We start from the raw sequence: 14,445 nt of genomic DNA, 5'->3' as shown, positions 1-14,445 counted from the left end.
TGGTCCTCAAGGAAAACAACCATTTGATGCTCAGCTTGACATCCGTTTAGTTGCATATATTTTATTTTACTCATCTCGCATCTCACACCTTAACTTCTCTTATCTTTCATGCAGCAGCACGCCAGTATACTGACGTAAAATGTGCAAATTGGTCCTCCCCAAGGTGAAAAGTGACCCTGAAAAAGAGTTCCTACCCCAGAGTGTTTAGAGATGAGAGAATCTCAGCTGACAGAAGCGACGAGCGGCTCTGCCACAGTAACTGTTCTCTGACTTATTCCTGCAGGCCGTGGACTCCAAATGACAAGCCTGCCGAAGATGGAATAAAGAGGAGTGTGGAAAAATGAAGTGGACAGGACGCAATTAAAGCCATAGCCAACTGCTTTTTGGCCTTGGCAGTCAAAAGAAGGTGTCCAGTCTTCATGTTTCCTTTGCTGCTGAAAGCAAGTGATGATGAATATAAGGACAGACAAGGTCTGCAGTTACTCAAGCAGTACAGACACACCACACACAATAACTGTCAGCCGTGGGTCTCTCTCGCTTGCTCACACTCTCCGCTTTCTCTAATTAACAGAGACAATGATTTAATCCTTCAATCCCTCAAAGTAATGTGAGTTCCTCAAGCTTGTTTAATGCTTGAAGTTTTCAATAGATGAGACGTGTTCTGAAGAATTCAGAGAGCTGCTATGATTCTAGGGTGTTTTGAATGGTTGCCAGGACATTGCTATGCAGTGAAATTAATCATGAGCAGTAAGACATAAAAATCTAGCCTGACAAGCCAGACCCACATCAAAATGTTTGGTCTGGAAACTCACCATAGACAGGGCTCAATCCGAGGGGTGGGATAAACGGTTGCCTTTCAAACTCCCTCTGCACACGATAGGATAGTGCTACCACCAACCAGAGCAACGAAGGTGAAACTTGTTGATAGATTAAACATTTGCCGTATCCGGTCGGCAAAACTCTGAACACATCTTCCCTTTTTAAGAATGACTTCAGTGGCGTTCTTTCTTATTTTCTCAGAGAAAAGCTTAACTCCAAGTATTCCAGAGTCGCGGTCAAAGCTGATTCGAAAGACCACCGTTCGCCAGTTTCTGTGTTTACTAGAAGCATGCAAACGCAACTCGGCCGTCGTCATTATGTTAAGCCCCGCCCACCGACTGTATACACGATGTGATTGGCCTGGCAAGAGTTAGGGGAAAACAGCTCAGAAGGGTATTGAGAGTTGCTAGACGACACTCGCGGGCAGATTAAATTTGCTGCCGCTAGGGTGGGTCTAGATTTCTAGGCTAATAAAAATCTGGAGTTGTGAAAAAATATTACACATTTTCAAGAATCTTTTTATAATTTTTCTCACTGTCATCTTAATATAAAATAAACATTTGACTTTAGCACAATGTCAATATAAAAGGCAATTATGTAATGGTACATAAACCATTTTGTCTTTATAATATCAATTACTCCCCCCCCCATTATACAATTGGGGATTTTATTTAAAGGATGCATTAAATTGGTTAAAAGTAACTAAAGACATGTAAATGTTACACAAGACATAACATTATTATTTGCTGTTCTTTTGAATTTGAATTTGACAAAAACAATTTCACAAAAAATATTAGGCAGCACAACTTTTTATCAACATTGATAATAATAGGAAATTTTTCTTGAGTGTCAAAAATCAGCATATTAGAATGATTTCTGAAAGATAATGTGACATTAATGACTAGTAATGATGCTGAAAATTCTGCTTTGCATCATAAACAATTATAGTTATAAAGTCACTTCTAAAATATAAACTTGCAATTGCGAGTTATAAAGTCAGAATTCTGAGATATAAATTTGCAATTGCATGATAAAGCCAGAACTCTGTGATATAAACTCACAATTGCGCTTTTTTAAAAACTCACTTTATATCATGCAATTGCAAGTTTACATCTTAGAATTCCTCACAATTGTGGGAAAAAAGTCAGAATTTTGAGATAAAGTGTCACAATTACTCTTTTTAATATTTTTATTCAGTGTTGGAAATGGGCTTCTATATTTTTGAGCATAAGATGCTTACAAAAACATATATTATTTTTACTGTTAGTTACCCCCGCTTGATCACCAGATTTTGGGTTTGATTTGAAGTATCGTTTATGCATGCGGCACACATGGCACAGGATGTTTTCCCTTTTCTCTATATTCATAAAGCATCTTGATAGCTGGCTTGTAAAGAAGGTCAACCGGCACTCGTCTGAGCCCGGGGCATCTCTTTGCATGGTGTCTTGCACTCAATGCATCACACTTGGATTTACTGTAATTGCGGATGCCCTTTTGAGCAGCTATTTATGTGGATAGATAGATCAGACAAGTGAGAGCATTTGAAAGAAGAAACAAAGGCAGAAATAGCATGATGTCTCAGTGGCACGCAAAGGCATTTAAAGATTGAAATTCAATTGGAAAAGATGATACGCTATGTCCTTTTTCACCCTGCACTGTCTGGACTTTAGAACTCTCTCCATCTGCCAGCTGCTCCTTGTGTATCTTGTAGCTTGTCTGTTTGTTTGCCTGTATGTGTGTGTGTGTGTGTGTGTGTGTGTGTCAGAGTGATGTGATTAATAGAGTGAGATTATTAGACAAAGATTAGAAGCATTGAGAATGAGTTTCTGGTGCTGTTATCGGTGTGATCTCAGACCAGATGATAAGTTTACAACCTCTCAGACAAATATAAAACATAGGTCATGTAATTATAGTAGTTATTTGTCTAAAACAGGCTACCTAATGACAGGGTGAGCTGTGATTAATTGGCTATACCCCGCATGGATGAGCAAAGTGCACATTTTGCTGAGGTGATTCACTGTGCTGCAGAAGACACTAATGTTAGACTATCATTGTTCATAGCATCTACTATGTCTAGCATGTCGTTGACCTCCCAATTTACTGCTCGAAAGTTCTAAGCTTTAAAATACAGTTAGGCCTACACTTTTATCAGCAGAATGCATAGGCTCTATTCTGAATAAAGTGTTGTATATTAAAGCTATACTGTGTGATATTTTCCCCCATCTAGTGGTGAAAAGGTATATGACCATCCAGTGAATAATAGTTCCCTTTCGAAAGGGAACTCGAGCTGCGTCAGCTGACGCTATGGGGAACGCCTCCAGCGTGACCGGTGTCTGAAACGTTTATCCAATCACATCAGTCCTACTGACCGGCGACAGCCTCTGACGTCATAGACGTGCGACCAGGAAGTATAAAAGGGCGCCTTGCAAACACAACCGCATCCAATTCGTCTTCAGGGACTGTTTGTCTGATTCGAGAGGAAAAAAGCATCATGTCTAAGCGCACGCACAAGTCAAAGCACGGCTTCAGAAAGTGTGCAGACCCGTGTCCCAGGTTCCTCACACCTGAGGACACACACACACTCTGCGTGTTCTGCCTGGGTGAGGAGCACGCACGGGAGGTTCTGGAGGAGAGTGCCTCCTGTGCGAACTGTGAGCGTCTGTCACTGAAGACGCTCCGCTCTCGTCTGGCCCTCTTCTCGAGGGAAGAGGGTCCAGCGGCTGGGAGTGGTCCCGCTTCGGCCGAGGCCGAGCGGCGACTTATGTCCTGGGGCTCCCAGCTGGATCTGGCCCGCCGTCTAGAGACGGAGGTTGTGCTCGGCGAAGGGCCAGATCACGAGGGGCGGCCGCCGGAGGAGGAGTTGGGTGATAACTCCTCCTTATCGTCGGCCGAGGAGCTCCCGCATCAGCAAGGGATGGAAGTGGAGGGTGGTGAAGCGGCCGAGGCCGAACCCTCCCAGCCATCCTGCCCCGTGTACGGGGAGCTGTTGGAGGTTATGGAGCGGGCTGCCGGGCGGCTACAGTTGCCGTGGCGGCGCGCTAGGGGAGAGGCCGCTCGTCCAAATCGCCTGGACGATCGGTTTCTCTCCGGCCATAACCCCCCGGCTCTTGGGAGCCTTCCATTCCTCCCCGATCTCCACGAGCAGATCGCGGGGGCATGGAGAACCCCGTTCTCGGCTCGCTTATTCCGCCATCAGCGGGCGAATTTCGCTGATGTGGAGGGAGTGGCCGAGGCGGGGTACGTGTCGATGCCGCCGGTTGATGAGACGTTTGCGAACTATCTCGCATCCGGCCGGGCATCGACGTTGAGAACTCCCACCCTGCCGTCTAAGCCGCTGAGAACGACCTCACGGTTAAACGGCAGGGCGTACACGTCAGCAGGTCAGGCGGCGGCGGCGCTGCACACCATGGCGGTGTTGCAGGCTTACCAAGCCGACCTGCTGAGGGACCTCGATCAGGGGGAACGCCAGGGTGGCCTACCCCCTGAGGCGATGGCTGAGCTCCGCCGCACCACAGATTTAGCTCTCCGGGCCACCAAGCAAACAGCAGTCGCCATCGGACGGTCGATGGCGGCTATGGTGGCCACGGAGAGACATCTGTGGCTGAACCTTGCGGACATCGGGGGGAAAGAGAGGTCCTTTCTCCTCGATGCCCCGGTTTCGCCCTCTGAGCTCTTCGGCACCTCCGTCGAGGCGGTGGTGGGAAGGTTTAGAGAGGCGAAGGCGCGCTCAGCGGCTTTTAAAACCTGCATCCCACTGAGGTCCGGGGCCGCGCCCAGGCAGGCGGGTGTCCCTGGTACGTCACGGTCTGAGGACCGGAGACAAGACCAACGAGCGAGCGTGGCCTCTCGGGCGCCCCCTCCATGGCGGAGTAGGGCGCAAAAGAGGCGGGACACCCGGAACTGGAGGAAGGGTGCCGGTGCCGAAGACCGGAACCAGCGTAGGCGGGGGGAAACTCCGCCTACGAGGGCGAAGCGGAGGTAGTAGGTGAGCCCTTCCTTCCACCCTTTTCCTTGGCGCTTGACATCAGGCCGGGCGGGGCCAATGATGAGCGGACGTGAGACTCTGACGGCCCGTCTGGTCTGGTGAGCAGGCGCCCCCGTCAGGTTTGGGGTGCGTTCGTTTATGAGCTTATAGAGAAGTTATCATAAGCACTAGAAGCGGAAAAGTGGCGTTTTCCTTGTGTGAAAGGAGTCGTCTGAGTAAACTCGACCGCTTCCCTGAGTGGGCATGAGGAGGAAGATTCAGCGTTGGACGCCTCATCGGGAAACAACCCTCGGGGTCCGCGCAATGGATACTGTGAGTATATGCCTGTGCACGGATGTCATCACGCGCCGGTGGACAGCGGGTAAGCCTCAGTATGAGGGACGTTTTATGTTCTTAAAATGCTGTGTGCTCCCCGCCGAGGGTGTGTTGTACGGTGTCCCCGTTTGGTGGCCGGAACGATTTATTTAAGGAAGCCGTGAGACGGCTGGTGAGAGCTAGCCTCGCTAGTGGAGAGTAGCCGTCACGTTAAGCCAGTAAAGTAAACATGTTACTTGGTGTGTTCTCTCAGTGCGTTGAGAGCGGTTACCGCTCATTTTCGCGGAAATATGTTTCAAGAGGGAAACTAAGCGAGAGTGGGTGTCCCTAGCGGTTCGGCTAAAAGCTCCGGGCCACCGGAGGGCAAGTGTTGTAGCATTAACCCCTGCGGACGTAAGTAAGCGCGAGGGTGAGTAGGCTAACACACGAACGAAGATATGTGTACCCAACCCTCGAGATATGGGCTTGGGATGTTAAGTTGCTAGGGTGGAAAGCCTTAGCAGAGACTGGTATACAGGCAGATAGCTTAGGCTGTGTTTTTACAGGATGATAAAAACCCCTATTCAGCCCCCTCTCATGTGAGAGTCGCCTGGCCAGGGCCCGCCCCCGGGTCTTCGCTCGGGGGTGCGGTAATACAGATGGGAAAAGGTGAGAGCATTATAGTTTTGCAACCTAGCCTGTAAGGCGGTAAGTAAGGTTTGTGGGTCATCTGGGCCAAATACTTTTACCCCATCCAAGGGATGTGGGACTGTGGTAACCATTATTCGCATATTGCAATAATTTGCCCTGTGTTTTTTTTTTTTTGCTCCACCTTTCGTAGGACTCGGGGTGAGCGACACGCACAACCTGTGTGCCTCTTGAGGGCCCAGCGTTGGATGCTCCCCTGGGAAGCCAAGCATCACCACGGCGACGCCTTGGAGGAAACTGCGGGTTGCTGGAAATAGCAGCGGTCTCCCCGGGGCTGGTGTGGTAAGGAATGAACTCCCCTTACTTAAAGGGGTTGTAAGAGCAATGTGTTGAGTACACCGCTCTGGCGATGCAATTAGGTCTGTGTTGTAGGTTCTGCCGGAGGACTGGGCTTCGCAGGGAGGACCCCGTGAGCCTCCGAATGAAGCCAGCTGTGAGCTGTGAGCAGCCAGCCCGGACAGTCCAGGCAGTAGTCTCTGAACAGGAGGCCTCGACGGGCCTTCTAGTTGGAGTGACGACATCGGGGCCCGTGTGCGGGATGGTAAAAAAAAAAAAAAAATCTCCCTTTTGTTGTCACAAACAGTATTGTCTCGTCAACAGGCTTCGTCAGCCAAGCAGACAGCCATGGTTAGCCCGACATGGAGCGGCCAGCATTCATCCGACCTGCCAGCGAGTATTCATCGCTGGCATGGCTACAAGCCCAGTTAGTAGGCCTCCCTAGGCCTCCCTGAGGGCCTGCTGGGGTGCAGCAGGCCTTGCCGGGCCTCCCTTGAGAGGGTATTCCCGTGCTTCAGGTGCGAGACGGCAGGTAGTAGGCCTCACCAGGCCTCCCTGAGGGCCTGCTGTGGTAACAGTAAGCCTCGTCTGGCTTCCCCCAAGGGGTCGTTCCTGGGCTTCAGTCACTGGATGATAGGTAGTAGGCCTCGCGGGGCCTCCCTGAGGGCCTGCTGGGATGCAGCAGGCCTCATCTGGCTTCCCCTGAGGGGGTACTCCAGGGAACCAGCGCTGGATAACAGCTCCCGGGCTCCAGTCACCAGATGGCAGGTAGCAGGCCTCACCAGGCCTCCCGGAGGGCCTGCTGGGTTGCGGCAGGCCTCATCGGGTTTCCCCTGAGGGGGGGGCCCAGGGCCTCGGCCTCTGGGTGACAGGGGTTAGGCCTCGCTAGGCCTCCCCGGAAGGTGAGCAGGGAGCATGGTTGCTAGCCGGGGCGGTTAGCATGATCTGCTATCAGGTAGCAGGCCTCACCAGGCCGCCCTGAGGTCATTCCCCGGCCGAAGTGCCGGCTACGAGTAGCCTGGCAGGTAGTAGGCCCTGCGGGGCCTCCCTGGGGGAACGAGTTCCTTGGAAGGAGACACAGAACTGGAACTCAAGCTGACAGCTAGTGGTTCCTGCCGTCAGGCTTCGGTTCTAGCCGGCAGCACCTGATGGCAGGTGCATACTCTAGCACGACGAGTTTACACTGCTGCTATGCGGTCCTTACAGGACAGGGACCTGCATAGGTTGCCTACAGCATGGTACCTACCAGGCAGGCTTAAGAGCTCCCCTCTTAGGAGGGTTGTCTGTGAGCTTACGGCCGCTTGGGCCTGGTCAGTTGGTCGTAGGCCCCTCGGGGCCTCCCTGTGAGATCAGCCTGTAGGCCTTCTCAGGCCTCCTGAGCACCCCTGTAATGTATGTGCTCGGTAGATCCTAGGATTGAGCAGCTGACTCCCCTCGCTAGCAAGGGTGGGAAAGCATTACGCTGAGCGCTGTTCTCCAGGATAGCCCGTCTCTGAGTTCCGGCCTGAGGCGGACACTGCCAGTTCGCAGTCCCTCAGCTTGATGCCTCTCCAGAGGCGAGTTTCCAGAGGCTCTGTTGTTAGCAGACTGGGCTGGCAGACGGAAGCGTCCCGCATAGTGACGCCAGGTCAAGCCTCCCTGGTGGCATTCGGTGAAGTTCTTCCCGAATAGTGACTGGCTGGGGCGCCCTCGGGTCCCCTAGCCACATTCCCTTAAAGGAACCCCTTCTGTCGAACAGGTTGGTTCCAGGCCTTTGAGCGGCCAGGGTAGGGTACATAAAGGTGCCCCAAGGCCACAGCTCGGGCTATGACCGTAGGGAATGCTGTCACTGACAGCCTAATGTGACCAGAGGGGGAGTGGTTCAGGCATTTCAGTTGAATTTGCTTGTCCTGACAGTGGTCACTGCCAGTAGGCATGCACTCCCCTCGGCATGGCGGCGTGGGTATATCGTTCCCCATAGCGTCAGCTGACGCAGCTCGAGTTCCCTTTCGAAAGGGAACGTCCCTGGTTACGACTGTAACCTTAGTTCCCTGAGAACAGGGAACGAGACGCTGCGTCACTTTTGCCATACCTCGGGGCCTGCCTGCCTGTAAACAGTCCCTTCAGACGAATTGAATGCGGTTGTGTTTGCAAGGCGCCCTTTTATACTTCCTGGTCGCACGTCTATGACGTCAGAGGCTGTCGCCGGTCAGTAGGACTGATGTGATTGGATAAACGTTTCAGACACCGGTCACGCTGGAGGCGTTCCCCATAGCGTCAGCTGACGCAGCGTCTCGTTCCCTGTTCTCAGGGAACTAAGGTTACAGTCGTAACCAGGGACGTTTCTGCTCTTCTCAATTTCGATTTCGTTTCAACTCCTACGGTGGCCGATTTAGTCATGGCTTCCAGTTCGACCTCTTCGGTGAGTGTTGCTTCAACTCAAGTGATGAGGTAATTTTTGAAAACTATTACATTTGCAGTTATTTAATTTACCAAATGATCTATGATCAAATTAATCTATGTAAAATGAATAATAGTTTTACGTTTTCGTTATTTTTAACCAGTTCGTTGCTAACATCAGCTATCAGGTTCCCAGACGAATGCAAGCTAATCTTAGTAAAGTATCTTTTATCAGTGCTATCGTTATTCTGTATATTGTACAACACCACTAGCGTAAGGCAAACAAATTATAATCCAATTAAAATATTAATCTCATGTTATCCGTCATAGAACACGGATTTATGTTATAAGGTAAACAATACTTTTTCATCATTAACGCGAGGAAAACTATCCTAGACGTCGTTCTAGTGTTATGCACAGCACACCATGATATAATTAGCCAAGCAACAATAAAACTTCCAATATACACAAATAGGCTGAATTAATATTACCTTTCGAGAAAAAAGCAGGCAACATCGGCGTTCTTTTTAAAATCGTGGCTCCTAATGAGCTCTTTCCATCTTGGAAAGGCCACTCCAATATTTACTTTTGTCTTGTTGATTTGCCTGTCGCGTTGCGGTCTTAATTCTCTTTTCCGCGTCCTTCACTGTAAAAAATGATATGTTTAATAAGTTATGACAACATATGTTTTTACATTGTTTTAACTCATCAAAATAAGTTAAGAAATGTTAATCTTGTTTTTATTAGTTATACAAGACGTAACTCATTTTTTAAGTCAGTTTAACATAATTTAAGTTGAAATAACTTAAACATCCAAGTCGATTGTACTGCAAATGTACTTTCAAGATGGAGGAGCAACATGGCGACCGCCATCCGAACACTCAACACGTATGTATTTTCAATGGCATATTATAAAATTACGAGAATGCATTATTACTTGAAAGAAGTATACGTAAATGAGCACATATATTTTTGAAAGAACTAAGTGATTTTAGCTAAGAATAAACTAAAAAAGTTACACAGTGTAGCTTTAAGGCTTTTTCCGAGCTTATAACTTACTACAGCCTACTACCCAGGCCATTGAGATGGGCAGATACTGTTGCACTCTGTGACTGATGGACAACTACTTAAAATCCCCTGGGGCCATATTCACAAAACATTTTGTCTTACCACTAAGGCCCCGTCCACACGAAGCCAGAGCTTTCCCTGTCCGATCTTTTTTTTTGCCACGTTTCAAGAAATATCTGCGTCTACATGAGATCACTGAAACTGATTCAAAACGATGTAGTTTAGATGCCAGGCCAGTGTGTGGTGCTGTAATTCTGCCACAGAAATACACTAAAACAGAGAAGACGAGTTGTGGCTAGAAGGGGTATAGCAGTGGTAGGAGGTGAGGCAAAATCTCACGGTAAAATAACAATAAATACATTTGCTTAACGTCTACACCTACCCCAACCCCAACCCTAAACCTACACTTACAATAATGCAGATACGGTAATTAAATGGAGCGATGTTGATGTGCGCATGCCCAGTGCTCATAGTTGTATCATTCTTTGAAACTCTTTCACCGTGCCGGACGTAGTATGATGACATCACCGTTTCGCTGTACACACGGAAGATTGTCATTTTCAGATTTATCCACTCTGGGAGCTTGTTACAAAAAATATTTGATTCATGCTCTCAAAATGCCGGATCCGTGTGGACCGTGTGCATTTCGCTGATACGGTACAAAATTTAAACCTAAGAGTTCTCCTAAATGGCAGTAAAAGTTCTTAGTTACGAGTTTTTTTCTTAAAACTAATCACAAAGCTGCTGAGAGCAACTTTTACTAAGGAATAGTGAGAAGTCTTAAGCTAAGAGTGGGGGCAGGGTAGACTGGGTAAACACAGTCTGATCTGCCGGCGATTTGATTTCACCCTGCAACTCAGTCTGGAAACCCATACATTAATTTCTACTGCCTCTCTTACACTTTTGCGGGAACCAATCACAGACTGGCTTATCCACCTGGTGCACTATTGGCGGGTTTAACATGATGACGGATAGAGAAGCGATGGGGTCATTGCCTGTTGATCACGCCTCTTGTGGTCTGATTGGTTGAAGGACTCTCCAATTGCGTACAGAGTCATTCAAATAATGCCAGTTGTTCACACCTCTTTTGCAGTGGAAAATACAGAGCAATCCCCAGACCAATGTTCAGTTTTAAATTGAGCGTGGTCCGGTGATAGCTAGACAAAGGGCGGGGTTGACCTCAATACTATGGATGATGTTATCACGCTTGCTAACTATGACCACAGTGGTTGGCTGATAGGGAAAACGTCTCTGTCAGCGATTTAATTAGGAATATTTTTTTCATATTTCATATTGATATATTCAAATAAAATGTAAAAAAAAAAAAAAAAAAAAAGAATGTTGCCATATTAAATTAAAGATTTTTAAAAGTAGGCTAAGTGTCACTAAAGTATATGTTCAGCTAATTGTCAGCCTCTTACATGTCTTCTAGAGAGATTGCAGAATTATTTGTGAACTCAATTGTACGTGTGAACTCGTCAAAACAACTGCCACAGGTAATCTAACTTTTCAAAGTTTTTATTAGATATACATTTATTATCACTATTGCCTCAATGTGGTATAGTGGATTTGGGTAGATTTCGGCAACAGCCAGTAGGATTGTTTAGGGATTTGATCTTAGTGAGTCTGGAGAGCCTGGAGTTTGTAGTTTGGACTTTCCTCTTGACTACCCATAGCATTTCATGGATTTAGGAGCTCATTTTAGTGCTAAAATGTTTTGTGAAATACTCTTAGAGAAAAAATGTAGGAGTCCCAAAATAAGAGTTTTTAAGTGTTTTTTTCCCCTTCAAAATCTACAAGTTAGGAGCTACTTTTATCCCTAAAGGGTTAGTTTACCCACAAATTAAATTTATGTCATTAATGACTCACCCTAATGTCGTTCCACACCCGTAAGACCCAGAACACAGTTTTAGATATTATATATTTAGTCCGACAGCATATCTAAGTGTCTGCACACTATACTGTCCATGTCCAGAAAGCTAATAAAAACATCATCAAAGTAGTCCATATGAGACATCAGTTAGTTAATTAGAATCTCTTGAAGCATCAAAAATACATTTTGGTCCAAAAATAGCAAAAACTACGACTTTATTCAGCATTGTCCTCTCTTCCCTGTTTGTTTTCAAACCTCAAATAAATATTCAAACGGCCATGCATTAGCGTTGTAGGAATATGTATATTCCAGCAGCTACCCAGAGCTCTTCATCATCACCACACTCCAAAACTCCGTCTGAACCTCGCTGTAGAAAACTTCCTGGAGTCAGGTAGCAACCAGCTAACGCCATCCAGGATCCGGCTTTATCTTTTTCATCCAGGATCCGGACCCCGCAAAACCAACTATTCGTCCCTCTGACCACAACAACCGACCACCAGCCGAGCAACGCCGTGCTAAGAGGAACCCATGCTTGTAAGAGCATTCAAACGCAAGTACATGACTCTTCATTCTAGCTGAACTGGTAAAAATCATATCTAAGCGAGCAAACTAAGGTTGACCTGCTAGTATATTGATTCTCAGGTTGTGGCTAAGAAATCATTGGGACTTCACTCCTTTCCATTAACAAAGCTCCCTTTCCCAGTAACTGTATGAATGTGTGTTTTTGGTTAGTTTCTGTGTGTTTAGAATAGTCCAATAAACTTTTGTTTACCTATTTCTTCTATACAAGTGTCTTTGGCTATGTGTTACGTTACTGCCTCAAACTGATCGATTGCGTTACCTAAGCTCACAAACAGTGAACATAAAATTGATATTATTGTCGTTGTAACGGGTAATATCCCGATTCAGGATTGATAATGTACTCTAATTTCAACGTACCGCTGGACGAATAGTTGATAAAGTGTTAAATATTCATTTTAAATCCTTTTATATGTATCATGGTTCCTTTTACTGTAATTCAATACCCCTTTGAGTTATTTTATCCGAATCATTTCCTACAGCATATTGTTTCACAATTTGGACCGCCAATGTCACATGATTTCAGCAGTTTGGCAGTTTGACACGCGATCCGAATCATGAATCAATAACCTTTTAGAGCACATATTTAGTAAATATTCAGTCTCATCCACTGGCCAGTTTGTAAGACATGGGATGTTCATATTAGGGTTATTTGAGCGAGCACTTTACACTTTATAGTCCATCACGTCTATTGTAATATGAAAATTCTGGCCAGTTGATAATACCTAGAATATCAAAATCAACCGCAGGCGGTATCCATTTCCAATTTAGCACCTAAGCTTTGGTACATTTTTCCTAGTCCTTCCACACTCTTGGAGTCAGTTTAAATCTAGACTAAAAACTAAAAACAAATACTTGATCATTCAACTATTCTTGTGACTGTATTTAAATAGGGAAAACATGGAGGTGTTTGGTCCCTTCTAACTTGATCTCTGTTTAGTACTGTAGTGAATGAACTGGGCTTAGTGGGCTAAGCTAAATGCTACCAGAATGTCACCGCGATTAAGTGCTCTGACACACGGGAATAACATTGTTTAATATGAAACAACAGTGAAGTATCCCTTTAATTGGTCAGAGGAGAAATGTCCCCCCAACTGAGTCTGGTTTCTCCCAAGGTTTTTTTCTCCATTCTGTCACCTGATAAAGTTTGGGATCCTTGCCACCGTTGCCTCAGTCGCCTTTGGCTTTTGGATTGCTTAGTTTGGGACACTAAATATTCAACTATATTACTGATCTGCCTGCATTGACACTATTGTATATTGGACTGAGGTGGGGTGCGTTTCCCATACGACGACGTTGCTCGCAGATTAACCACCATAGTACGATGCATCTTTGTGAAAACGAACGACCTAGTCACGACTGTTTCCCGAAACCATGGTACCTGCGTCGTAGATCCATAGTTCAAACTACGTTGGTATGAGCTGTCGTTCTTCTTCTTCTTCGATCTAATGGCTGACTGGAGACATGAGCACATACCGCCACCTACAGTAATTTGGTTTTATTTTCTCTTTTCTTCGACTCGAATTACGCTTTTGAAATGACGTTACGTAGGAGTTGAGTAATAACGAATGATTTGTTTGTTCTGCAATACATTATACACACACAGAGTTAAAAAATGTGCTCTTTTCTGATCCCAATGTCAATAATTTCACAATTTCAGATAAATACTATTTCTTATGTAATATTGATAGGCTACTTAACCACAATTGAAAAAAGATGGGTTTTGAAAAACTGTGATGTACTGTTGTGGATTGCTTATTTTGCTCAATCTTTCCAATTTTTGTCTTCTTGTCATTCTGACGTGTTAATGAAAATGACACGAAAACCCCAATTTTCAATGCTTGAAATTGCAGTTCTTTTCGAGAAGGTTGTGGAAAATAGTAAAGTCCAGTAAAGTTCAAAGCTGAAAATAGCATAACAAATGCTGACAAAAATAAAATCTGGGCAGAAATCACTTAAAAAATAAACAATGCTAGCTATGGATATGGATAGCCCAGACAAAGTCAGGAATAAGTGGAAGGACTTTGCAAGTGTGACAAAACAGAGGGCTGTGGCACGAAAGAGTGAAGCAAACAAGACTGATGGGGTATCAGTTCAGTTCCTCCTGTCCCTAAAGAGGAAAAGACAGTTTTGGCCATCCTGGGGCCTGATGCAATGGAAGGATCCTTGGAGATATGGATTCATGTGCATCAACCAGGAGCTTTTCCTTCAAAGTCCAGGCCTCCAACATCAGACCCTCTCCAGTCTGGCCCTTCAACATCAGGCTTCACATCATCTTCAGAGGGCAATAAGAAGAAACAATGCTTTAAATTCAGTTGTTAGCTACACTGCATTATTATGCTGTTGGAAATGTATGGAGGTGGTGGGTGATGGCCTAATGGGTGGGTGATAGAAGTACACATGACTCTTTTGTGTGGGCCACTTCTGCAGTTTGCAGGTGTCTGAAGAGGGTGCATAGCTTTGG

The sequence above is a fragment of the Pseudorasbora parva genome, chromosome 6 (genome assembly GCF_024679245.1).
Source record: "Pseudorasbora parva isolate DD20220531a chromosome 6, ASM2467924v1, whole genome shotgun sequence".
Taxonomy (NCBI): Eukaryota; Metazoa; Chordata; class Actinopteri; order Cypriniformes; family Gobionidae; genus Pseudorasbora; species Pseudorasbora parva.
Note: the sequence above shows the minus strand (reverse complement) of the source record.